Source organism: Pongo pygmaeus, chromosome 9 (genome assembly GCF_028885625.2).
Source record: "Pongo pygmaeus isolate AG05252 chromosome 9, NHGRI_mPonPyg2-v2.0_pri, whole genome shotgun sequence".
Taxonomy (NCBI): domain Eukaryota; kingdom Metazoa; phylum Chordata; class Mammalia; order Primates; family Hominidae; genus Pongo; species Pongo pygmaeus.
The window spans coordinates 1,289,670-1,314,176 of NC_072382.2; the positions used below are offsets into that span (position 1 = coordinate 1,289,670).

The 24,507-nt window shown below is 55.9% G+C and overlaps 2 long non-coding RNA genes across 2 annotated transcripts; one reads left to right on the forward strand and one right to left on the reverse strand.

Annotated features, from left to right (window-relative positions):
• Positions 1-744: 744 nt before the first annotated feature.
• Positions 745-5,862, reverse strand: LOC129007220 (uncharacterized). Its single transcript, XR_008492263.2, has 2 exons — positions 4,941-5,862; positions 745-3,318 (listed from the first exon to the last, which is right to left on the reverse strand). It is a non-coding gene; the product is annotated as an uncharacterized LOC129007220 (long non-coding RNA).
• On the forward strand, positions 752-12,666 carry LOC129007221 (uncharacterized). The gene is made up of 3 exons (XR_008492264.2): positions 752-2,551; positions 11,719-11,812; positions 12,399-12,666. It is a non-coding gene; the product is annotated as an uncharacterized LOC129007221 (long non-coding RNA).
• Positions 12,667-24,507: the final 11,841 nt, after the last annotated feature.

Here is a 24,507-nt window from a genome sequence, read left to right on the forward strand (position 1 = left end):
TAGTTATAGGAAGGGCCTCGTTTGAGGAGATTCCCTCGAATAGGAGGGAGAAGCTTGCAGAGCAGGATTCATGAACAATCCGTGTAAGTGCGGAGACGATACCTAGCATGTTACACTCCAGATGCCGGCTGTCAGTAGCGCCATCACAGCCACTTTGTCTGTGGTTTGCTTCCCACGCCGTGTCTTCAGCCCCATCTACCCCCAGGGCCCCAGACTCAACCCCACCATCTCTGTAAATAGAACCACCAGCCACCCACTGCTTAAGCAGAAACAGTGCCAGGAATGCTTGTGACTTTCCCCCACCCTCACCTCCACTTCCAAACAATGCTGGGGACCAAGCAGGGATCATGACCCAGATTCTGTATTTCTGGCTAATGATTAGTTGGAAGTTCCTTTGGAATAAAACCCCAAGTCCTTGCCACAGCTGGCAGGAGCCCGTTCTGCAAACCGCACCCCCTTCACGTCACCCTCTCTCCGTATCACAGGGCCCCTCTCTGGTCCTCAGACACTGTGGGGGGTGGAGGGATCAACCCTAGCCCTCTCTTCCCTACCTACCTTCTGAACTAAATGAAAAGCAAGACCCTGCATGAGCACAGGGGGCCAAGCTGGGTCCTACAAGTGGATCAGGCTGGGCGGCCGACCCTGGTCGTGAGTGTACAGATGTGGCCCCGTGTGGGGTGCTTGGGGAGGGCTGCATCCTTCCACCCGGGAGGGGAGATTAAATCACGCACACAAAGCACTAGCTGGTGGCAAAGGACATGCTTTATCTTATACGGCAGAGTCATGTGGTCACGGAGAATCCTGAGGAAAACCCAGCTGCCCATGAGAAGCGCGTCTGTCCAGCGTCTGGGGGAGGGGCATGTCGTCCTCAGGAAGGCCATGCAGGGCGCCCACCCCGAGCTCTCCAGGGACGGCCCCTGCGTGCGGCCTCGTGACCTTGTGACCTGGGTCTGGCTCTCAGGAGCACCAGGCAGGCAGGGAGGGCACACCCCGGAGGAGCCCTGCCTGTGGCTGCGTTGCCATTAGAATTTCAATGAGGGACACTCAGTTTGATGGACGACTCCTGCGGCCCTGGAGGCTTGAGGCCCCACCTGCTCCGTCTGCTCGGGAGACACAACGTCTTGACTCGGCCTCTGTCCCTTTGTCCTCCCTGACAGGCCTGCCAGCCCTGCGCTGTGGCTCTGCCCTGCAGGCCGGGGGGCCAGGTAGACACCCCTCAGGAAGAAAAGCCTCTGCCTGGAGCCGCCAGCCTGTGCTGGGGGGGCTTGGAGACCCCAGGGTGTGGGCTTCGGAGCTGCAGATGGCCCAGGCGCTGACCCAAATTCAGTGTTCTCGGGGGTGGGTCTGTGTGTCCCTCCACTGGGCCTCTGGACTGGAACCTTCCGGGGACTCGAGCTTTCCCCTAAGATGTCTCGGCCGACCCAGCCCCTCCTATGCAGTGGCCAGTCTGGGGCCCGGTGGGTAGATTTGCTCCTGCACCATCTCAGGGCTGGTGCCCTGCGGAGGGAGAGGCGCTGTCGGTCAAGCCTCGCTCGCTCCTGGCGAGGGCTCTGGTTTTCCAGCCACGCCGCTGCATGAAGAGCAATGCACACAGACAGGGTCTCAGATGCCACCTGCGCCCACCCTGGTCCTGCCGGATAACTCCTCCCTTCCCTCTTCTCAGGCCGTCAAAGCCCCTTACAGAGGGAACGATGGTCCTGGGGGACACAGCCCCTTTCCCCGGCTGTTCCCAGAGCACAGCTGGCTTCAGCCTGCATGCAGCCACGTCTTACGGGTCTAGCCCGAGTCCGTCCACTTCTGAGGGTCCTGCTGCCCTCCCCCACCTGCCCCCACGCTCTGCAGAGCCCTGCAGAATGAGAGGGTCCTGGACCCGGCTCCTCTGCCTGGGAGAATCTGACTGCTCCAGGTGCAGTCGCAGCCACAGGAGAGGCCCTGGCGCCCTGACCCCCGGCAGGCAGCGAGGCTGATCTGGGAGGGCGAGACCGCTCCGCCCTGGCTCTGACAACCCTCCCTGTGCTGCTGCCCAACCCTCTCCCCATGCCTCCTCCGCTTTCCCCGGGGTTGGCACCTGGGAGCCGTGCTCTGGGATCACACTCCTCTTTGGCTCTGGGAATTTCTCCTCCCACGTGGAGGCCCCCACAGCAGTGGACACCACCCAGCCAGGCCCACCTGACCAGTCAGGCTCAAACCCTCTGATACCCGCCCCACCCATAGGACCAGGTGTAAACCAGGCAGCGACACCCCAGACGTGTGGCCTTGGTCAGCTCCCCTGGGCTCCTCTCCCTCCAGCCGGCCCTTCTCTGCCCAGGAAACAGTTTTCTGAAGAGTTGTCCATTCTCGAGCCTTCCAGCTGCGTGGGAGAGAGTTGACCCCAAGGCTGCGGCCATAAGAGGCCAGGGAGGGTGGGGCCTGGGATCTGCTGCTCACGGGCTGTGTGACTGTGGGCACGAGACTTCGTTTCCTGATTCATAAAGGTGGGGACCGATCAAAGCTACTCCTTCGACCTTTGTGAGGATTAAATGAGTTCAACACGGAACACTCCTGACCCACGGTGAGTATCGTAAAATGCTGGCCACTGTAATTTTTCATTTTCACTTCGGCATTATGACAATATATCCCCAATGGCATAGGATTTTAAGTGAATGTACTGTAATCTGCCCAACCTTTCTTTTACTGTGGACACTTGAGTGATTTCTAATCATGTTTACTCTCATTTTTTTTCTTTTTCTGTTTTTTTGAGATGGTCTTGCTCTGTTGCCCAGGCTGGAGTGCAGTGGTGCGATCTCAGCTCACTGCAACCTCTGCCTCCTGGATTCAAGTGATTCTCCTGGCTCAGCCTCCCAAGTAGCTGGGACTACAGGCACACGCCAATGCACACAGCTAAATTTTTTTTTGACTTTTAGTGGATATGGGGTTTCACCATGTTGTCCAGGCTGGTCTCAAACTCTCAACCTCAGGTGATCCGCCCGCGTCGGCCTCCCAAAGTGCTGGGATTACAGGTGTGAGCCACTGTGCCCAGGATAGTAATATTGACTCTTAGGCTAGTAATGTTGACTCTTAGAGCTAACACTCTAACATGGAAAGGAGAAAACAATTGTTTCTCCTTAGGGATTGTTTCCTTAAAATATGGCCCAGAAACTATAATCCTGAGTCAAAGGGTGTTGATGTTCTCATTATCCTGGAAGAATCACCCTGACCTTGACTTTAAAAGGTTGAATCACCTTGGACTTGCGAACGGCAACGGGTCTCTTGTAGAAGCTCAGCCGGGTCTCTCTTGTAGAAGCTTGGCCGGGTCTCTCTCATAGAAGCTCGGCCGCACTGGATTATGCAGATGTGTTTGTTTTCATTAGTATTTTTGTGTTTTACCATTTTTCTGAGCTTACTAATTATGTGTTTTACCAATTTTTCTGAGCTTACTAATTATGTTCTATTTAAATGTTCTCTGTCTACTGATCTGTTACAAATGTAATTTGTAATTACCAGGAACACCCTCAGTGTGATGTGAGGTCTGATCTCCAACCTCATGCCTCCCTGCCTCCTGAGAATTAACCGGTTATTCCTGACACCTCTGCAAGATGGGTGGATAAACCCCCTGCCTCTGCCAGTTTCTCTCCTAGGCCTTATACCTCCACCTCTGCTGACTCCCCTCCTAGGCCTCACATCTAGAGCCCCATACCTCACCCCCCCCCACCGACTCCCCTCCCAGGCCTCACACCTAGACCCCCACCCCCTGCCGACTCCCCTCCCAGGCCTCACACCTGGATCCCCACCCCCACCGACTCCTCTCCCAGGCTTCACACCTGGACCCCCACCCCCACTGACTCCTCTCCCAGGCCTCACACCTGGACCCCCCCACCCCCCGCCAATTTCCCTCCCAGGCCTCACTCCTGGACCCCCACCCCCATCGACTCCCCTCCCAGGCCTCACACCTGGACCCCCACCCCCCACCCCCGCTGACTCCCCTCCCAGGCCTCACACCTGGACCCCCACCCCCACCGACTCCCCTCCCAGGCCTCACACCTGGACCCCCACCCCCACCGACTCCCCTCCCAGGCCTCACACCTGGACCCCCACCCCCACCGACTCCCCTCCCAGGCCTCACACCTGGACCCTCACCCCATCCCTGCCGACTCCCCTCCCAGGCCTCACAGCTGGACCCTCACCCCCTACCCCCACTGACTGCCCTCCCAGGTCTCACACCTGGCCCCCCACCCCCACCGACTCCCCTCCCAGGCCTCACACCTGGACCCCCACCCCCACCCCTCATCCCCACCGACTCCCCTCCCAGGCCTACACCAGGTCCCCCACCCCCTCTTGCCTGTCCCAGTGCCTCCTGGAACATGGAGACCCTCTAGCAACTCCCTAATTTTCTTCTATTCATAGCAAATTGTCTCAAAAAATGTGTCTACACCCCCCATCCAAGACCCCCCATGCAAGACCACTCTCTCCTCTAGTCACTATGTGAACATCACCTCTCTGCATCTCATTTCCTCAGCCACCCCGCCGGTCCTGGGCCTGGACTCAGCATGGCCGTGGCTGCACGTGGCTCTTCAGCGTGGCCGTGGCTGCACGTGGCTCTTCTCCCCCTTTCCCAGGGCGCTTTCCAGCCCACAGAGCACAGCGCCACCTCCCTGCCCACCCTCAGCCCCAGTCCCTTCAAAGGGCAAATGTTCCACTTGCCGACCCATTTTCCTGCTTCGGGCTGGCCGGGGCCAGGCCTGGTCTTCCCAGCCCTACTGCGGTGCCCGACCCAAAGGACAGCCTGGAGGCATCAAGCCCCACACCTCTGAGAGCCCGTAAGTGAGTGGCCGCCGCGGTGCTGGGGCTGCTCCAGCCCCCTTGCTTGGCCCCCGGGCCTCCTTCAGGATCTAGATCACCCCCAGACACCCGTCCCTGCCTCTGCCCCAGCACCTCCACCTGGAATGTGAATCCGCAGCTACCTGTGGAGCCAGCTTCTTCTCTCTGTCCTTCTCACACTGAGGGGCACCCCCAGAGAGGTCACCATGGCCCGAATGTCTGTCCCCAGAAATTCTTCTGTTGAAACCTTCACTCCCAAGGTGATGCTGTTGGGAGGAGGGGCCTTTGGGGAGGTCTGGCCATGAGGGTCGGCCTCGTGGATGGATTAGTGCCCAGACAAAAGGGACCTCAGAGAGCCCCTCACCCCTTCATCACGTTCGGACGTGGCCAGGAGGCGCTGGCTGTGAACCACAGTCTGCCGGGGCCTGTTAGACTCACAGCCTCCAGAGCTGTGAACTAAATGTCAGTTGCTTGAAGCTGCCGCCTGGGGTGTTTTGCTGTGGTGGCCGGAGTGGCGGAGACTGGGGAGATCCTGGCCACAAAAGCGGCAGGGCCTGCCGCTCCAGTTCCTGTCTAAGCCATCACCATAGGTGCATCCTTCACCACCTGCCTGCTGCCCTGCTGGTCCATTCTCTGCCTTCCAGACGTGAACGTGAGTGCGAGGGCGGGGACGGCCTGCATGTCCCCGGCCCTGCTCCACACAAGCTCCCGGGTGTGCCAGTGAGCCAGATGCCTGCTGGGTTCCCACAGCAGCCTCTCTGTTCTTCTCCCTGATTGTAGAGACGTGACCCTTGCCTGCCGGCTCCGGCTCAGGGAGGCGTGCTATGTGTCCTTCGCGATGTGCGCTGGGGGCTGGTGCTGAGTGTCCTTCGCGATGTGCGCTGGGGGCCGGCCCCTGCCAGCTGGGAGGCCGATGCTGTGTGTCCTTCGCGATGTGCGCTGGGGGCCGGCCCCTGCCAGCTGGGAGGCCGATGCTGTGTGTCCTTCGTGATGTGTGCTAGGGGCCGATGCTGTGTGTCCTTCGTGATGTGTGCTGGGGGCCGGCCCCTGCCAGCTGGGAGGCGAGTGCTGTGTGTCCTTCATGGTGTGCACTGGGGGCTGGTGCTGTGTGTCCTTCATGGTGTGTGCTGGGGGCCAGTGCTGTGTGTCCTTCGCGATGTGCGCTGGAGGCCGGCCCCTGCCAGTTGGGAGGCCGGTGCTGTGCGTCTGCTCTGTCAGCTCCCTCAGGTGGGTGGCTTGGGTGTCGCCGTGGTGGGAATGTTTACACCATGGAAATTGGCCAGTGCCTCCAGCCAGGGTTTTGTTTCTCTCCTGAGTTGCTCGTTGCTAAATCAGCGCAGCACAGATTGGCCTTCCTCTTCCTCTGTTCTGTTTTGTTATGGGATGTTTCTAACATACGGAAAAGCACAGAGAATGATATGATGAGCACCATCGACCCCTCCCAGCTCTAAGACTCCCTGACATTTGGCTGTGTCTGTGCCATGATTTTCAGTGGATTCAACCCACCCAATCCACCCAAAGCCCCCGGTGCCCTCTGGTGCCATTGCTCTCCCTCCTGGGGCCGATTCCACATCCGGAGTGTCGTGCCAGGGCACGTTTGTAGAACTCACAGCACACATGACCCTCAACACTACACAGCGTGGTTTTTTGTTTGTTTGTTTTTTGAGACAGAGTCTCGCTCTGTCGCCCAGGCTGGAGTGCAGTGGCATGATCTTGGCTCACTGCAAGCTCTGCCTCCCAGGTTCACGCCATTCTCCTGCCTCAGCCTCCCGAGTAGCTGGGACTACAGGTGACCACCACCACGCCCGGCTAATTTTTTGTATTTTCAGTAGAGACGGGGTTTCACTGTGTTAACCAGGATGGTCTCGATCTCCTGACCCTGTGATCCGCCTGCCTCGGCCTCCCAAAGTGCTGGGATTACAGGCGCGAGCCACCGAGCCCGGCCTACAGTGTGGTTTTACATGGGGGTTTTTTGGTTTGTTTTGAGACAGGGTCTTGCTCCATCACCTGGGCTGGAGTGCAGAGGCATGATCATGGCTCACTGCAGCCTTCACCTCCCAGGCTCAAACCATCCTCCCACCTCAGCCTCCTGAGTAGCTGGGACCACAGACTCGTGCCACCATGCCCAGCTAATTTTTTATTTTATTTTTTTTTTAGATACAGGGGGTCTCACTATGTTGCCCAGGCTGGTCTCGAACTCCTGGGCTCAAGCGATCCTCCCGCCTTGGCCTCACAAAGTGCTGGGATTACAGGTGTGAACCACTACAAACAGCCCCTCTCTTCCTTGCCTGGGTTAGGGACCCACTGAGAATAGGACAGGAGAAAAGGCAGATGTGATTTTTTCAGAATGTCAACTTTCTACCCGGCCCCAGCACTGGCTGTCCACCCACGCTGCCCTGCCGTCACCACGGCACTCGGAGCTCCTGGAGCTTTGACTACTTTATCTTTGTGGCCCTTTTCTGCCTGCTTATCAACCCCCTTTCCCTGCCTCTGCAAACAATGCTGGTGAAACTTAGACAGGAGTTGCATTGTACACAGATATTACAGAGGGAAGGAATGACATTGTTGCAACATTGACTCCAACACACAAACCTCTCTCTCTCTCTCTCTCTCTCTCTCTCTCTCTCTCTCGCTGTCTCTCGCGCGCTCTCTCTCTGTCTCTGTCTCTCTCGCTCTCTGTCTGTCTCACTCTCTCTCTCGCTCTCTCTCTCACTCTCTCTCTCACTCTCTCTCTCGCTCTCTCTCTCACTCTCTCTCTCACTCTCTCTCTCACTCTCTCTCTCGCTCTCTCTCTCGCTCTCTCTCTCGCTCTCTCTCTCACTCTCTCTCTCGCTCTCTCTCTCGCTCTCTCTCTCACTCTCTCTCTCGCTCTCTCTCTCGCTCTCTCTCTCACTCTCTCTCTCGCTCTCTCTCTCACTCTCTCTCTCACTCTCTTGCTCTCTCGCTCTCTGTCTCTCTCTCGCTCTCTCTCTTGCTCTCTTGCTCTCTCGCTCTCTCTGTCTCTCGCTCTCTCTGTCTCTCTCTCTGTTTCTCTTGCTCTCTCTGTCTCTCACTCTCTCTCTCTCTGTGTCTCTCACTCTCGCTCTTTCACGCTCTCTCTCTCACTCTCTCTCTCGTTCTCTCTCTTGCTCTCTCGCTCTCTCTGTCTCTCTCTGTCTCTCTCGCTCTCTCTGTCTCTCGCTCTCTCTGTCTCTCTCTGTCTCTCTTGCTCTCTCTGTCTCTCTTGCTCTCTCTGTCTCTCACTCTCTCTGTCTCTCTCATTCTCTCTCTCTCTGTGTCTCTCACTCTCTCTCTGTGTCTCTCTCTCTCTCTCGCTCTCTCTCTCTAGTCTTCTTTGAAGTCTTTCATTAAACTTTAACAATTTTCTGCTCACAGATCTTGTATGTATTTTGTTAGGTTTATTCCTAAGTATTTTTTATTTTGGGGTTTGAATTTTAACATTTGTGTTTGATGCCCATATAGAAAACTGCGAATGACTTTCGAATGTTGATTTCTAGATTGGAGCATCTTGTTAAACTATTTTAATTCTCGTAATTTGTGGATTGCAGTATTTTTTGTAAGTAATCATTTCATCAACACATAGTTTAGTTTCTTTGTTTCCAATTTTTAATATCCATTGTTTCTTTTAATAATTTATTTATTTATTCATTTATTTTGAGATGGAGTCTCTCTCTGTCACCCAGGCTGCAGTGCAGTGGCTCAATCTCGGCTCACTGCAAGCTCTGCCTCCCGGGTTCATGCCATTCTCCTGCTTCAGCCTCCCGAGTAGCTGGGACTATAGGTGCCTGCCACCACGCCCGGCTAATTTTTTGTATTTTTAGTAGAGATGGGGTTTCGCTATGTTAGCCAGGATGGTCTCAATCTCCTGACCTCGTGATCCGCCTGCCTTGGCCTCCCAAAGTGCTGGGATTACAGGCGTGAGCCACTGTGCCCGGCCCATTGTTGCTTTTTCTTTTCTGATTTTGAATGGGTCCTCAAGTTCTTCGTGGGTAGAGTCAGCGAGGGTGAGTTATCTCATTCCTGATTTTATTTAAAAATGTGTAATTGTGATGGTTACTGTGCTTTGTTTTTTGTGTTTTTTTTTTTGCGTATTCCTTTTATAAAGTTAAAAAATTTATTTTATTCCTAGTTTGGTAAGAGTTTTATCATAAAATACTTTGAATTTTATCAAGTATTTATCTTGCAGCTATTGAAATTGACGTGTGGTTTTTCTTTTTGCACTGTTTGTGCGGCAAATCACAAGACTGGGCCATGGAGTGACTATCCCCTGGGAGACTCGGGCGGGTGAGCTGGTCATGCCTGAGCTCCACCCAACCTTCCGCACTCCTCAGTCTCCCGATTCCTTCTCCACTTCCCCGAGGAACTCAACTGTTGGATTGTAGGGAGCACGGAGGTTGAGAGGCTTTCGGGAGACGTGGGAAGGTGGGCTCTGGACAGGAGAGGCAGGGGAGTTGCTGCCCGGTCCCTGCTTTCTGCAGCACCAGGCACAGGCTTGGAAGATGCTGCCGCCATGCTGGGGGCTCCGGGATGATGCCACTGGCAGAGGCTGACCCAGAACCATTCAGTAAAGACATCCCAAGTGGTGTAGTCCAAGCTTCTCCTGTGCTGTGGGAGGAAAGCACGTGAGGGTGGGGGTGTGCAGGGCTGTGACAAACAGGCCAGCAAACAGGCCAGCACGGCCTGCTTCTGGTCACTGGGCCAGGCCTGCCGTGCTGCAGAGTGACGACTTCCTGCAAGGCCCCCCGGCTGCTGCCCCCTGGCGACGGCTCTCCAGTGAGGCCCACCTGCCATCCCCCCGCAAGGGGAAACAGAGGCCTGTGAGTCGGTGTGGCAACCTCCGGGCCAGGCGAGGCTGGCTTTTCTAGGTCAACACTGATCTTCTCTTGCCATCCTGTAAATCAGATACCAAGATTAAAAGCTGACCACAGAAAACCAAACATTGTATGTTCTCACTGATATGTGGGAGCTAAGCTGTGAGGACGCAAAGGCATAAGAATGATACAGTGGGCTTCGGGGACTTGGGGGAAGAGTTGGGGGGCGAGGGATAAAAGACAACAAATAGGGTGCAGTGTATACTGCTCAGGTAATGAGTGCACGAGGATCTTGCAGATCAGCACTCAAGACCTCACTCCTGGAACCAAATATCACATGTACCCCAATAACTTATGGAAAAATAAAATAAATAAATAAGTAAGTAAATAAATAAATGCTGACCACGCCCCATGTAAAACAGCAGGGAAGGGCCCAGGGAGGGGAAGTGGTTGGCGGGAGAAAACGTGCGTGGCTGCCCCAGCCCTGCTGCCTCTGCATGGCACGGTGTCCTTTCCGTGGCTCCATAGCCATTGTGTTCTCAAAGGGGCTGAGCCATCATTCGTCCTGTTCTTTGGGGTTGTTCCAAAATGTCATCCACGGTCGGGCGCAGTGGCTCACGCCTGTAATCCCAGCACTTTGGGAGGCCGAGGCGGGCGGATCACCTGAGGTCAGGAGTTTGAGACCATCCTGGCCAAAATGGTGAAACCCCGTCTTTACTAAAAATAGAAAAATTAGCCAGGCGTGGTGGCGGGTGCCTGTAATCCCAGCTACTCTGGAGACTGAGGCAGGAGAATCACCTGAATCCAGGAGGTGGAGGTTGCAGTGATCCAAGATCGCACCACTTCACGCCAGCCTGGGTGACAGAGCGAGACTGTGTCTCAAAAAAAAAAAAAAAATAGCAAAACATAAAAACAACAAAATGTCGTCCCTGAACTTTGGCTTCCAGGCGGTCTTGGGGAGACTCCAGGCTCAGCCTCCTCCTGCTCCTCTCGTGAAGGAGCAGTCCTGGCTCTCCTTGGCCGCCTGAGCCTGCTGCCCCAGCAAGAGGTCTACTGCTCTGGTGGCATGAGGACTCCCAGGTCAGTGGCTGTCCAGGCGTTCCCTTCAGGGGAAGTGTGTGTGTGTGACGTGAATACTCCACACCACCTCAGCACCTGCAAAACCCAGACGTGCTGACACGGGGAGCATGGGCTTAGCTGGTGCGTCACTAGGGCTGTGGTGCAGGGAACCACCCTGGGCCTACGTGTCCCGGCTCTGGGAGAACATCACACATGGACCTGGCCCACTTTGTGGGACTGCACCCTCCAGAGGCCTCTTCCTGTAGACAGCTGTCACACATTGTCACATAAGTGAGCCTTCAACAGCCCATGATGGGGGTGACGTGGCCCAGGCAAAGCAAGGGAACCCATGGGCCTGAGCCCTTTCTCTCCCTTTCCTCTGTGGAACGGGGCCCTGGGTCGCAGCTAATGCTTTGTGGAGGACCATGACAGCTGCTTAGGCTCTGCATGTGGTGTCGGCAGAAGCGCCGCAGCCAGGGACAGAAACTCATGTCCAGAGAAAGCGTCTATTCCAACCAGGACACATCGTTGCACCCTCCCTGATGGAGGGGTCCAGTGAAACCAACCTCCCCCCGTGACTGGCTTGTCCCGTGGGGAACAGTGCCGTTTCAGGCCCACAGCTCTGGCTCTCTGCTGCTGGTGGTTGGGCTTTTGGCCGTGGTGGGGGGCCCATGTCTGAGGCTGGGTGCAGCTTCCATGCTCGCTGCTGTGGGCACTGCCCAGGAGCCATCAAGCACGCCTGGGGTGGCTGGTGACATCTCCAAGACAAGCCGTGTGTTCAGCTGGCTGTGATGAGCCTCCTTCATGGACACGCAAATATCCCCAAGCCCTGTGCCCCTCTGGAAAGGTTCGTCCACAAGTCTCTCCGCGACCTCCTTGTCATCAACCTTCCAAACGGACGGCTTCCAAGTCCTGGACCATCCAGCAAACCGTTAGCCACATCCCCTGAAGAGGTCTGGTCCTGTCCTCTTGTCCAGGCACAGGACACAGCCAGTGAGGCCACCCCAAGCGCTTCTCGCTAGGATGACGTCCCTGTCCTGCCTCCCTCCAGGGCCATCCCCAGATGAGGCTGCAGCATTGCCCCGTCCGCTCTCAGCTGGTGCCAGTGTTGTCTGGAACTGTCTGGACCTACCTGGAAACTGAGTGTGAGTGTTTGATTCCTGAGTCCCCTGGTGGCTGGGAATCGCCCTGGAAGGCACTGGTGCTTATGGAGGGAGAAATGGCAATGTCATGGGTGTGCATGCTGTGGGTGTGGGTGCCATGGGCCTGGGTGCTCTGGGCCTGGGTGCCGTGGACGTGGGTGCTGTGGGCCTGGGTGCTGTGGGCCTGGGTGCCGTGGACGTGGGTGCTGTGGGCCTGGGTGCTGTGGGCCTGGGTGCCATGGACGTGGGTGCTGTGGGCCTGGGTGCCGGGGACATGGGTGCATGGCACAGATGGGCGGCCACCTGAGTGAGTGGGAGGGGTGCAGTCCCAGGCCCTCCCAGAGACTGTGCCATAGTCTCCACCCTGACTGACGGTGGAGGGATGCTGGGAACGGTAAGCTTTGATGCTTGGCGAATCTTGCATTGCCTCATTCATGACCGGTAGGTCACGTGGTCATGTGACACTTCCATCTCTTCCAAGGCCCAGTGGAAAGCCAGGAGCTGGGTCTCCAAAGGAAAATGGTTACTTTCAGAAGAGGGCATGATTTTTCTCCAAAACGCTGGGTCCTGAGCTGGGATTCTTCTGCAGGTTTGTCGGAAGCTCCACATGGCATCCCTGTCTGACACAGACCCATTGTCACCATCTGATTTGCTGAGACACGTGTGCAGAGGTGCCTGATGGCAGCCTGGACCTGCTGCTGAGCCTTCTGCTGCTGTAGGCCCCTTCAAAACTGACAGCCTCGGAGGCTTCCGTATGGTCAAAGCAGCCTGCTTCAATGTGGTGCATGAGATCTCTGAGGTCTAAAAAGGCCTACCAAGCAGCATCGTGCCACCTTCTTAGCGCAAAGAACAGGAACTTGGGGCAAGTATCTTATTATTATTATTATCATTATTGTTGAGACAAGGTTTCACTCTGTTGCCCAGGCTGGAGTGCGGTGGTGCCATCACAGCTCACTGCAGCCTTGAACTCCTGGGCTCAAGTGATCCTCCTGCCTCGGCCTCCCAAAGTGCTGGGATTACAAGTGTGACCCACCATGCCTTGCTGTGGGCACATATCTTCATATACCCCAGACCACAGGATGTCTAGAAATTTCACTGAAATGACAGAATCCTTAATTTTGTGGGGTGTGTCTCCTACTATGGAGGCACGAAAGGGCCTTACTAAGACAATTAGAGTATTTACTACTTCCTGCCACCAGGTCTGATCTCCATTACACCATCAGCAGAGTGAACTGGCACTCTGTCCCATGGGATGGCCAGGACTGAGATGAGCAAGGGCCCTGAGGTCTATATTTTGACAAAGGGATGGACAATGGGCAGAGTTCTGAGAAGCACGAGCCGGGGTGTATTGCTGTCCCTGCCAGGCGAAAGCAGCCTTCCCCTGTGGCTCAGCTGTTGTGTGTGGAAGAAAACGTTGGTCAGATGAGTTTCCTCGTGGAAGCCATGGCTGGGTGCTCCATCACATGGGGCACATCTGGAAGGGCAGCTGCAGTTGGAGTCCCCACCCAATTGTGTTTGCAGCCATCCACGGTCACTCTCCAAAATCCATCTCTGTCCTTCACAGGCCAAGGAGGTGAAGTAAAACGATGTGATAGGAAGCTGAGATATCAGCCGGGCACAGTGGCTCACACCTGTAATCCCAGCACTTTGGGAGGCTAAGGTGGGTGGATCACCTGAGGTTGGGAGTTTGAGACCAGCCTGGCCAACATGGCGAAACCCTGTCTCTACTAAAAATACAAAATTAGCTGGGCATGGTGGTGCATGCCTGCAGTCACAGCTACTCGGGAGGCTGAGACAGGAGAATTGTTTGAACCTAGGGGGCAGAGGCTGCTATGAGCCAAGATCACACCACTGCACTCCAGCCTGGGCAACAGAGCAAGACTGTCTCAAACAAAAAAAAAAAAAAAAGGAGGAATCTGGGATACTGTTGCCAGTATGCACTGTTTCTCCTAGATTTCTCTGAATGAGCCTGCAGCCTTTTAGCAGCGTGGCTGCAGATGGAAGGAAGGAAACAGTTCGCCCTGGAGAATGGCTAGGCAGCATCTCTGAGCTGAGCATCCCACCTGCTCTGACTGGCCCACAATCGTGGGGCCACTGGTGTCTCAGAGCCCTTCTGTAAGGAGGTCCAGTCACCTGGCATTCAGGGGTTCTGAGCTGCTCAGTACTGGGATATGGGGAAAAGCCAGGATTCTCCACCATGCTGGCTGACGCCATTTCTCTGTTCACCAGACCTATAGGATTTTGTCACTTACGGTGATTGCCGTGGTCTAAATGCTTGTGTCCCCCTCGAAAGGTAGGTATTGAAACCTAACCACCAAGGTGATGGTGTTGGGAGGTGGGACCTTCAGGAGGTGGCAAGATCATGGGGGCAGAGCCCTTATGAATGGATTGGTGTCCTTATGAAAAGGGCCCACGGGAGCCTTGTTTGCCCCATGTATGGGTGCAGCCAGAAGTCGCTGTCTGAGAGGAAACTGGCCTTCACCAAACACAGCTGGCACCTTGGTCTTGCACTTCCAGCCTCCAGAACTGTTAGACGTGTTTCCGTCGTTTATAAGCCACCCAGTTCTTTAACGATATTTTTGTTATGGCAGCCCAAACAGACTAAGACAGAGACCAGTGAACACTTTGGCAGGCTACTTACATGTTTTAGTCCTGGGGACACTTCGATCAGTTAGACATTCCCTAAAGTCATACACGGTGAAGGATGCAGGTGCTGCCCTGGCCCTGTCACCCGTTGAGACCAGGACACTCCATTGTGCTGGAGCTGCTACCTGGTTGCTAACACTCAGACAGCCTGTTCAATGAGAGCAACTTCCACCACCATCTCGGTCCACAGAGCCTTCCAAGATGCAGTACCCTCCGTCAGCATATTGCCCAATGCCTTTCTCTCCCAGGATGCATTGCTGGGATGGATGAACAGGGCCATGCGATAAATCCTCTAACGTTGCCACGTCTGCGCTTTTGCCTTCTTTCCTTTCTGTTGTATGGAGGAAGTTCTGACAGCTCACTTCATTTCACGTGGTGTGCAGGCTTCTGTCAAACAACGGAACAGGCTATGAGAACCACTCCCAGCCACTGCTTCTGCACACTTCTCTGCTAAGTGAGTCTCTGCTATGTGAGTCTCATTGGTAAATCTACCCTGATCCAACATTCTGTTACCTCCTTTGTGGTCCAACACTCCAAGAGTCCACGGCCTCAGACGCCCCTGGGTTTCTGCTGATGTAATTGGCAAAAACTTGCATTCAGTGTGTATGTGGCTCCTCTTGGGTCTCACTGTGTGTTTATCCCTCTGCACCCAACTCTAGTCATGGCTCTGGGAATAATGAGGGTCAGTGGATGTGGATCTCAAGGGAGATCTGTCATCTTGCAAGGCTGTTTCCTCAAGTGAAGCCATCACACATCTTTGGGCACAGTTGTACTCACCTCAGACTCTAAGGAAGGGTCACTTCTGCTTACAGGGAGACTCAGGAAGGTCTAATGTTCAGGGGACTCAGAGTCAGAGAAATCCACCCTCTCCAGTTCTCGAGGTCTCATTCTTTCCAAGTAAATGCCTTAACTTTGACTTAGGAGATTTAGTAAGACATTTAATTATTCTTTAGTTGTAATTCATTAGCCTGCAAGATCAAATTTGTACTCTGCATTTAAAAAAAAAAGTTGGCTCTGCAGCTACAAGAACTAAAATGGTTTTTTTTGGGACAGCCATAGAAGGGCTCTGGTTCTCTGTCTATACGTTCAGCTGAGCACTTAAGGCCACAGCTTGTCATTTTCTTTGTCAGTTCCCCAGTGCAATAAGCAGCAGCCACCCCATGCCACATCCTTGTATGCATGGTTTCCATCCCCATCCTAATGTCCTATTGCAAGAGCCCCCTGGTGTCTGAAACCCAGGCTTGTGATGGGCACTGCATTGCAGAGACCTCAAGGTAATGATTTTACCAGTGACAGTGTTCATGGATTATCTGCATCCTGCTTCCCACTCATCACGTGGTCATCACTGACATCAGACAAAACCTGGTCTGTCCAATTACTAACCCCAGATTCCCATCTTCGAGGTTCTGCCTTCCTGGAAACACTGCTGGTCAGGAACACTAAAGTCACTCTAGGTATTTTGGGTAGAAGGGGATTCATTGTAGGGAACTCTAGGCTTACACAAATGTTGAGAACTTTGGGGACTGAAGGTTATTTCAGGAGATCTGGAAGTACAGGGATAGAAAGGTAGCATCCATTGCTGCCTGATAACTGTACCACTGACATAGCTAGAAACCACCCCAGTGATCCCAGCTGCCTGTAGCACCTCAGGGTGATTCTCAAACTGACTCCAGAAGCCAAGGCACACTGCCGCCAATGACTGCAGGGGCCTCTGCAGAACGGACGTTGATGAATGAAACAAAGTGTGGTCTACCCATAGCAGGGAATGTTATTCAGCCTTAAATAGGAAGGAAATCCTGCAGCTCATGCCTGTCATCCCAGCTCTTTGGGAGGCTGAGGCAGGAGAATGGCTTGAGGCAAGGAGTTTGAGACCAGCCTGGGCAACATAATGAGACCCCCGTCTCTACAAAAAACAATTTAAAAAATTTGCTGTAGTCCCTGCTACCCGAGAGACTGAAGCAGGAGGATAGCTTGAGCCCAGGAGGTCGAGGCTGCAGTGAGCTATGATCTCTCCTGTCTCTAAAAAAGAAAAAAAAAAAAAGGAAAGAAATTAATTCTCACACAGGCTACAAAATGGATGAACCTTGAGGACATTATGCTGAATCAAAGAAGCCACTCGGCAAAGGACAAATCCTATAAGGTTCCCCGTATACGAGGAACCCAGAGCAGTGAAATCCCCAGTGACAGGAAGTGGATGGTGGGCGCCAGGGGCTGGCGGAAGGGATGGGAGTCAGTCTTTCATGGGGACAGGGACAGCTTCAGTTTGGGAAGCTGAAGAAGTTCTGGAGATGATGATGGTGGTAACAGGTGCACACCAACGTGAATGTATCAGGGACAGCTTTGGTTTGGGAAGCTGAAGAAGTTCTGGAGATAATGATGGTGGTGACAGGTGCACAGCAACGTGAATGTATCTAATGGCACTAAACTGTACACTTTAAAACTGCATGCATTTACAATGGTAAATTTTATGTTATGCACATTCCACTGTAGTGAAAAAGAGTTAACTTCACCTGAAATGAATTCGTGTGGTAACCATTGGTTCTGTGTTAATAGCATGGACTTCCATTGTATCTGCATAATGCCAAGACCAGTTCAGTCTGGGAGACCCTAACCCAGTGGCACTAGAGGAATTAAAGACACACACACAGAAATATAGAGGTGTGAAGTGGGAAATCAGGGGTCTCACAGCCTTCAGAGCTGAGAGCCTCGAACAGAGATTTACCCACGTATTTATTAACAGCAAACCAGTCATTAGCATTGTTTCTATAGATATTAAATTAACTAAAAGTATTCCTTATGGGAAACGAAAGGATGGGCCAAATTAAAAGAATAAGTTGGGCTAGTTAACTGCAGCAGGTACACGCCCTTAAGACACAGATCGCTCATGCTATTGTTGTGGCTTAAGAATGCCTTTAAGCAGTTTTCCGCCCTGGGTGGGCCAGGTGTTCCCTGCCCTCATTCTCATAAACCCACAACCTTCCAGCATGGGCGTTAGGACCATTATGAACATGTTACAGTGCTGCAGAGATTTTGTTTATGGCCAGTTTTGGGGCCAGTTTATGGCCAGATTTTGGGAGGCTTGCTCCCAACAACATAAAGCTGCAAAATATATTTAATCCACATTTTAAAGGCTTTACCACATGTGAAAGAAGCCAGACACAAAAGTAGACACAAAAGACAACACACAGTTTGATTTCACTTTTGTGGAATCCAAGAGTCGGCAAAACGGGCCAGGGGTAATAGAAGTTGGGGTTGCGTTTGCCCACGGAGGGGAGGCTGGAGCGGGTGAGGGGGCGTTGGGGCTAGTGGTGACGACATTCCTGGTTCCCTCGAGGGACGTGTTGGGCACATGGGGGTGTGGCTCCGCCACAACTCACGCAATTGTATGCACTGAAAACCTTTGCAACTCACTGTCTGTGATGTTTTCCCTCTTGATTTTAAGACAAACCCATGAACTAAATGAAGTCGATAAAGCCACACTTGTCATTGGAAATCTTTTCTTTTTTTTTTTTTTGAGGCGGAGTCTCACTCTGTCGCCCAGGCTGGAGTGCAGCGGCGCCATCTTGGCTCACTACAAGCTCCACCTCCTGGGTTCACGCCATTCTCCTGCCTCAGCCTCCCGAGTAGCTGGGACTACAGGTACCTGCCACCACACCTGGCTAATTTTTTTGTATTTTCAGTAGAGATGGGGTTTCACTGTGTTAGCCAGGATGGTCTTGATCTCCTGACCTCGTGATCCGCCCGCTTTGGCCTCCCAAAGTGCTAGGATTACAGGTGTGAGCCACTGCGCCGGCCTTGTCATTGGAAATCTTAACTCACTTCCTCCAGTAGACAACAAACAAGAAGGAAAAAGATCAACAACTTGACAGGTGTTCTGGAGCCCATGATAGACAGACTTGCTCCCAGAAACACCACCTGTGGAACCCCGCCCCCTCTTTCTGGGCGTAAATGGAACATGGGAGCACACATCGCGTCGTGGCCACAGCACAGATGTCCACATGGTTGAAAGGTTGGCATTGGACAGTGTTCTCTGGGCATGGTGGACCTCTGCCAGGACCCAGGAGTGGGGGTACCAGGAAATCCCCTCACATTGGGAGATGGAGACCCCGCTCCCAGCCAGGCTGTGTGCAATGGGTGTGTCCCAGCCCTTCTGATGCAGGGTAAGTGAGCCCCAGTGTGGAGCTTGGCCCTTGGGGATTCCTGGCTTTGCCCAGGAAAGAATCCAAAGGCGAGCAGGCAGAGAGCAGCTGCTGAGGGCAGTTTGCATCACGTTTATACCCACTTGTAACTGCATGCAGTTTATAGAGTGGTCCATGCAGAAATTTCTAGGGAAGCGGTAGTAACTTCTGGGCCATCAGATCATTGCCGTGGAAAGGGCAGCAAGGCCTAGGTGTTGCCACAGCAACGGTAAATTGACCTGGCACAGCGGAGGGCAGGTCTGATTGGAAAGCCGCTTTCACCCTGCCCTGTTTTACCTAGTCCTCAATCTGGTCCAGTGTCAGAGCCTGGCCTCTGGAGCCAAGTCCCGTCCCTACCTCAGCTCCACGTGGCGCTCAGGGCTGTACTGGGTTCCTGCTCACCCACCCGCGACACCCATTTCACCCTGCCCCAAACGCCCCTGTGTTCAGTTGACCCAAAGCCACCTGAAGCCCCCTCCACCCTGTTGGAAAGTGGCCTCGGGCCCTGGCAGGACTGGACGCAACCTCTTGCTGCAGGGCTACCCCTGCCCTGCGTCTGCCTCCCCGGCCAGGCCGGCCTCTGGGGCTGCCCTCCGGGTAAGCAGTGCCCGCCTCTCCATCTCTTCTCCTGCAGCCATGACCTAGATGCTGAGTGACCCTGAGCCTCATGCCTCTCACCTGTGACCTTGGGGACACTATGCCCCTTGCGCAGGGTTGATTTGGTGAGTGGAATAATTCGGGTGAACGGGTTTTAGGAAACTCAGAGCTTGGTTCAGACACAAATCATTGTAATTAACTTTGCGAATGGTTTTAGGAAACTCAGAGCTTGGTTCAGACACAAATCATCATTATTAACTTTGCAAATGGAGGAGGAGGTTCCAGGTCCCTGGTGTCACAGGGTTTACAGTCGAGTTGGGGGAGCAGCAGGGACCCACACGAAATCAACTCGACAGACGACGTAATTGCAAAATAAATCATGCACGTGCGACGGGGACGGGAGCTGGGCGAGCAGTCACCTTCCTGCACCCACGGCCTCCAAGCCCACCTGCTGGGAGCTGACATGGGCTCCAGCTCAACCCAGGGGACTCGCTCCCGGTGGGAGGCAGGGGTCACCGAGGAGCTCCTAGCCAAGCTCATCGACTCAGCCCTGAGTGGAGCTGACACTCACTGGGCACGTGCAGCCCCTAGGAGTCCGGGGTGGACATGTGGCCCTGCAGGAGTCCCAGGGGCTTCCCAGAGGAGGGGAGCCCATGCCCCCTGGCCAGACCTCAGAGGCATGTGTGGGCACCTGTGTGTGCCGGGGAGAACAGGACAGAGGTGTGTGAGGGCACCTGTGTGCGTGCCAGGGAGGGTGGAGATGTGTGTGAGGGCACGTGTGTGTGTGCTGCAGAGGACAGGGAAGGGAAGGGAAAGAAGGCGGCATCCAGGGAAGGGTTGAATGGGGACCTACTGGCCAGTGGAGTGCGGACCCTGGGGTGGAGAGGTCAGGGGAGCCAGAGCAGAAGGTTCCAGCCTTCACCCAGGGAACTCAGCAACAGATCAGGGAGGGGTGAACTGGCTGGAACTTCCCACACCTGCTGCTCTGGTCATTTCATGGAGGACCAGAAGGAGGCAGGAGGCGTCTCAGAGCCGCTGTAGCACGAGGTTTCGCGGCTCAGGCCCCAGCTGCGTACCAGGGTCTGGGCGCTGTACCCTCCATGGCTGCAGGAAGGAAGGCAGTGGTGGAGTGGGGTTGGGTTGAGGACCCAGCAGTCCAGCGTGGGGTGGCCGGGTGGGTGAGGCGGAGCCAGGCTCCGGGAGCTTCCTGCCTGGGGTCCCCAAAGCTATTGGGATGGGAGAAAGCTGGCCGTGCCCTGGATGGGGGTGGGAGGCCTTGGCAAGAAAGGGACTCAAGACAGCCCTGGAAACAGGTGCGAGGGGGGCCCAGGCCAGCAGGGGATGGTGCCGGTGTGGCCCGTCATGGGTTCCCAGAGTGGCCTCAGTGACACTTCTGGTCCCACCTGCTCCTTCCAGCCCTGCCACCCAGCAAGAGGTGGGGCCCCCCTGCCCCCATGAGCCCCATGGAGGAGCCGCATGTCACCTGCGGCCCAGCCCAGCTAAGTTCTCCAGGGACAAGCAACGAGGGGGAGGAGGGGGAGGAGGAGAAGGGGTGGTGAGGCTCATCCTGGCTGGGGGTCCCCCTTGGCTGCCTTGAGTGTATGGGGGACTCTGTCGAGCAGGCACTGGGACTTAGTGGGGGGCCCTGACCTCCCATGACCTCTCGCCACCCCCCCTCCCTGCCCACTGCCCACCACACTGGACGAGGGGTGCTGCAGCACCTTCAAGCCCACAGACACCCGGCAGGGTCCCCTCTGTGCCCTAAGTCCATCCTCCCATTCATTTGGGCAGCACAGACACTCGCAGCAGAGATGGACTTGAATGTGTCCCCAGACGCACACCCAGAGTCCTAGGGCAGCCCACGGAGCAGCAGGGCTGTGCAGGCAGTCAGGAGCTCAGCCTGGAGCCTTGGGGCATCCTGGCTCCCCCGAGGCACAGGAGTCCCAGGCGTGGGTCCCACTGCCCGGCCCTCAGGGGCTGGTCGATGCCAACATGGGCTGGGGTCATTGTGCAGTTTGGGTTCGGCCAGGCAGTGGCAATGAGGCCAGCAGTCCCTGCGTGTGTCGGGGACCAAGGCATACAAACCTTGGACCAAGGCGTTCGGCAGCTGGACCCTGTGTGCTGTCATGGGCAGCGCCAAGGGGAGAGAGCACTGCCGGAGCCTCGGTCACCCGGTGCCACACAGGGCAATGGAGCAGGTGCAAGGACGGCCGTGGCCAGGGCTGGGGATCGTTCTACTCCGAGTCCCATCTGGGGAAGCCCCCGAGACCTGCCGTCCCCAGGTGATGGTGGAGCACACAGCACCTCGCGGGTCCAGCTGGGAACCAGTGCCTCACCGCTCTGCCCGTCTCACTGGCCTACACCAGGCCTGTGGCCACCTCTGACATGTGCACCTGTGTCCGTGGAAGGCACCACCGGGGACTGGAGGGAGGCTGGCGGGGTCTGGTGGGGCTGGAGGGAGCAGGGGACAGCGACTCACCCCACATCCCCAGCCCTGCACCCTGGCCTTGCTTGACAGCTGGATGCAGCCTGCCCTGGAGGCTTGTAAGCCTCTGAGGGTGGCACCGGGCGTTCTTGCCCTCACTAGACAGCAGCACACCCAGGGCTGGGCAGCGGCGGGAAGGTGCTGAGGGTGCTCTCGCCTGCTCAGACAGTCAGGAAAGTGGAGACCACGGTACCACAGGGCTCTCCCAGGGCCTCTCTCGTAGACCTGCAGACACCACCTCTCCCCGCCTCCTCACGGGGCTGCCCATCTGTGCACAGGCTCCCCAGGGGGCCGGCGGGGGGGAAGTGTTCAAGTCTCCTCTTCTCACGGGGAGAAGACTAGAACAGGGCCTGCCCCAAAGGCCTCATTTTAACAAAATTCCCCTTTGAAAGGCCCTACTTCCAAATGCAACCACTTGGAGGTCCTGGGGCTCAGGACTTTGACGCATGAATCTGGGGGACACGATGTAGCTGATGCAGGACGGCATTGGTGACATCCGCCCTCCGTGTGCTTTCGCCTGCATAGTTGGGGCCAGCCTGGCTCTGGCCGTCCTCCCGGGGGGCCCCTGCTCCCCAGCCTGAGCATTTGTCCCCTGTCCCCTCTAACCCCAGCTGTGGTTTCCGTATTAGAGGGTCAAGAGCAGGGAGACATAAAAGGCCAACGCTGATGCCAAGGAGCCAGTGACGGGGGCTGTTCCCCTCAGCAGGGGCCGGGACCCCTGGGCTCACTGGGAGGATCCAGGTGGGGCTGGGATCTTCACCAAGAGCGCATGGATGGGGACCTCGTGCAGGAGAGGGGAGAGGGGAGAGGGGAGGGGGGCTGCGGACCACAGACCCCAGAACACCCGCGGGAGGGGGCTGGGTGGGAGGATCATGGAGGAGCCCAGGAGGGAGCAAGGGGAAGGGATGGTGGGGGTAGCTGGGGGCCCCGAGCCTGAGGGGAGGCCACGGGACACAGAGCAGGGAGCTCTGTGTACAGGGGTCAAGGGAGCCTCAGGGACCACAGGAGTCCCGAGAGCAGAGGTGCGGCAGGTGCGGGAGAGACGGAGGGAGTGGCCGACCTTGGCGGCCTGCAGTGCCCTTGGCCTCCCTCGGGTTGGGCTGGCCCATCAGGCTCTGCACCCGCCCTGCTGTGGCTCCACGTTGGGATGACGCCGGCTGAGGAACAGAGAAGGAGGACAGGCTCCGGGCCGGGGAGCGTCGGGGAAGGATGAAGGATTCAACCCTTTGAGGGCCAACGGGCCCATGGAGGGAGTCTTCCCTAGTGCCACTGCACTTGCAGCTGCTGTGCCAGGGTGGGCCTTCCTCCCTTCCCTGTGGGAACGGGGCCCTCTGAGATCAGCCCCTCAGTGACTGCCGCCGCCCTGTCCCAGCCACTGCACTGAGGCCCAGCCATGGCCTCCCTCAGCAAAGGGGCCTCCAGGATTTTACACGGGGACCCAGCAACTGCACCCAACTGTGGGAGGCTTCACCTTCGGGTGACCAGAAAAGATGACTAATCCTACCCTGAGCCCACCCTAATCCCAGGCTCCCCCACACCTGAGCTCACCCTAATCCCAGGCTCCCCCACACCTGAGCTCACCCTAATCCCAGGCTCCCCCACACCTGAGCTCACCCTAATCCCAGGCTCCCCCACACCTGAGCTCACCCTAATCCCAGGCTCCCCCACACCTGAGCTCACCCTAATCCCAGGCTCCCCCACACCTGAGCTCACCCTAATCCCAGGCTCCCCCACACCTGAGCTCACCCTAATCCCAGGCTCCCCCACACCTGAGCTCACCCTAATCCCAGGCTCCCCCACACCTGAGCTCACCCTAATCCCAGGCTCCCCCACACCTGAGCTCACCCTAATCCCAGGCTCCCCCACACCTGAGCTCACCCTAATCCCAGGCTCCCCCACACCTGAGCTCACCCTAATCCCAGGCTCCCCCACACCTGAGCTCACCCTAATCCCAGGCTCCCCCACACCTGAGCTCACCCTAATATCAGGCTCCCCCATACCTGAGCTCACCCTAATCCCAGGCTCCCCCATGGGGGTCTGGCTACAGGGAGTCTCTGTCCAAAAGTGCCCGGCATCAGGGCTGCTGGAGAGCTGCCTTCGGAGTGGGGGTGGCAGTCACAGACCCCGTTCCCCTGAAGGGAGGCAGGGACCTTTTGTGAGGCTCATTCACAGAAGGAGCTGGAGACCCAAGAGCCACGGCTCTTCGGGATGGTGGACAGGACAAGGGTTTCTCCAGGGAGCCAGCGCAACGTATGCCAGATGGCCACGCCCCCAGCCACAGATGGCCTCACACCAGAGACAGGTCAAGGTCAAGTGATGGAGCTGGGCGTGGTGACTCACGCCTGAGGTCCCAGCACTTTCAGTGGCTGAGGAGAGAGGCTCATTTGAGCCCAGGAGGTCGAGACCAGCCTGGGCAACATAGGGAGACCTCATCTCTACAAAAAAAATAAAAATAATAATAATAATAATTAGCAGGGTGTGGTGGCATGCACCTGTGATCCCAGCTGCTTGGGAGGCTGAGGTGGGAGGATGGCTTGGGCCCAGGAAGTCGAGGCTGCAGTGAGCTAAGATCACACCACGGCACTGCAGCCTGGGTGACAGAGGCTGTCTCAGTAAAAGATCAGGCGACCGGTGCTGATATTGAGGGGGGTCTGGAGAACCAAGAGAAAATCTCGTATTAAACGCAGATTTCACGGAAAACACTAACTTTACAAAGCTGGAAAGCTACCAGCCTTTTAGGCATGAGGAATTGTCATGCAGGGTTGCCTAGCAATGGACAGGCACATTTCAAG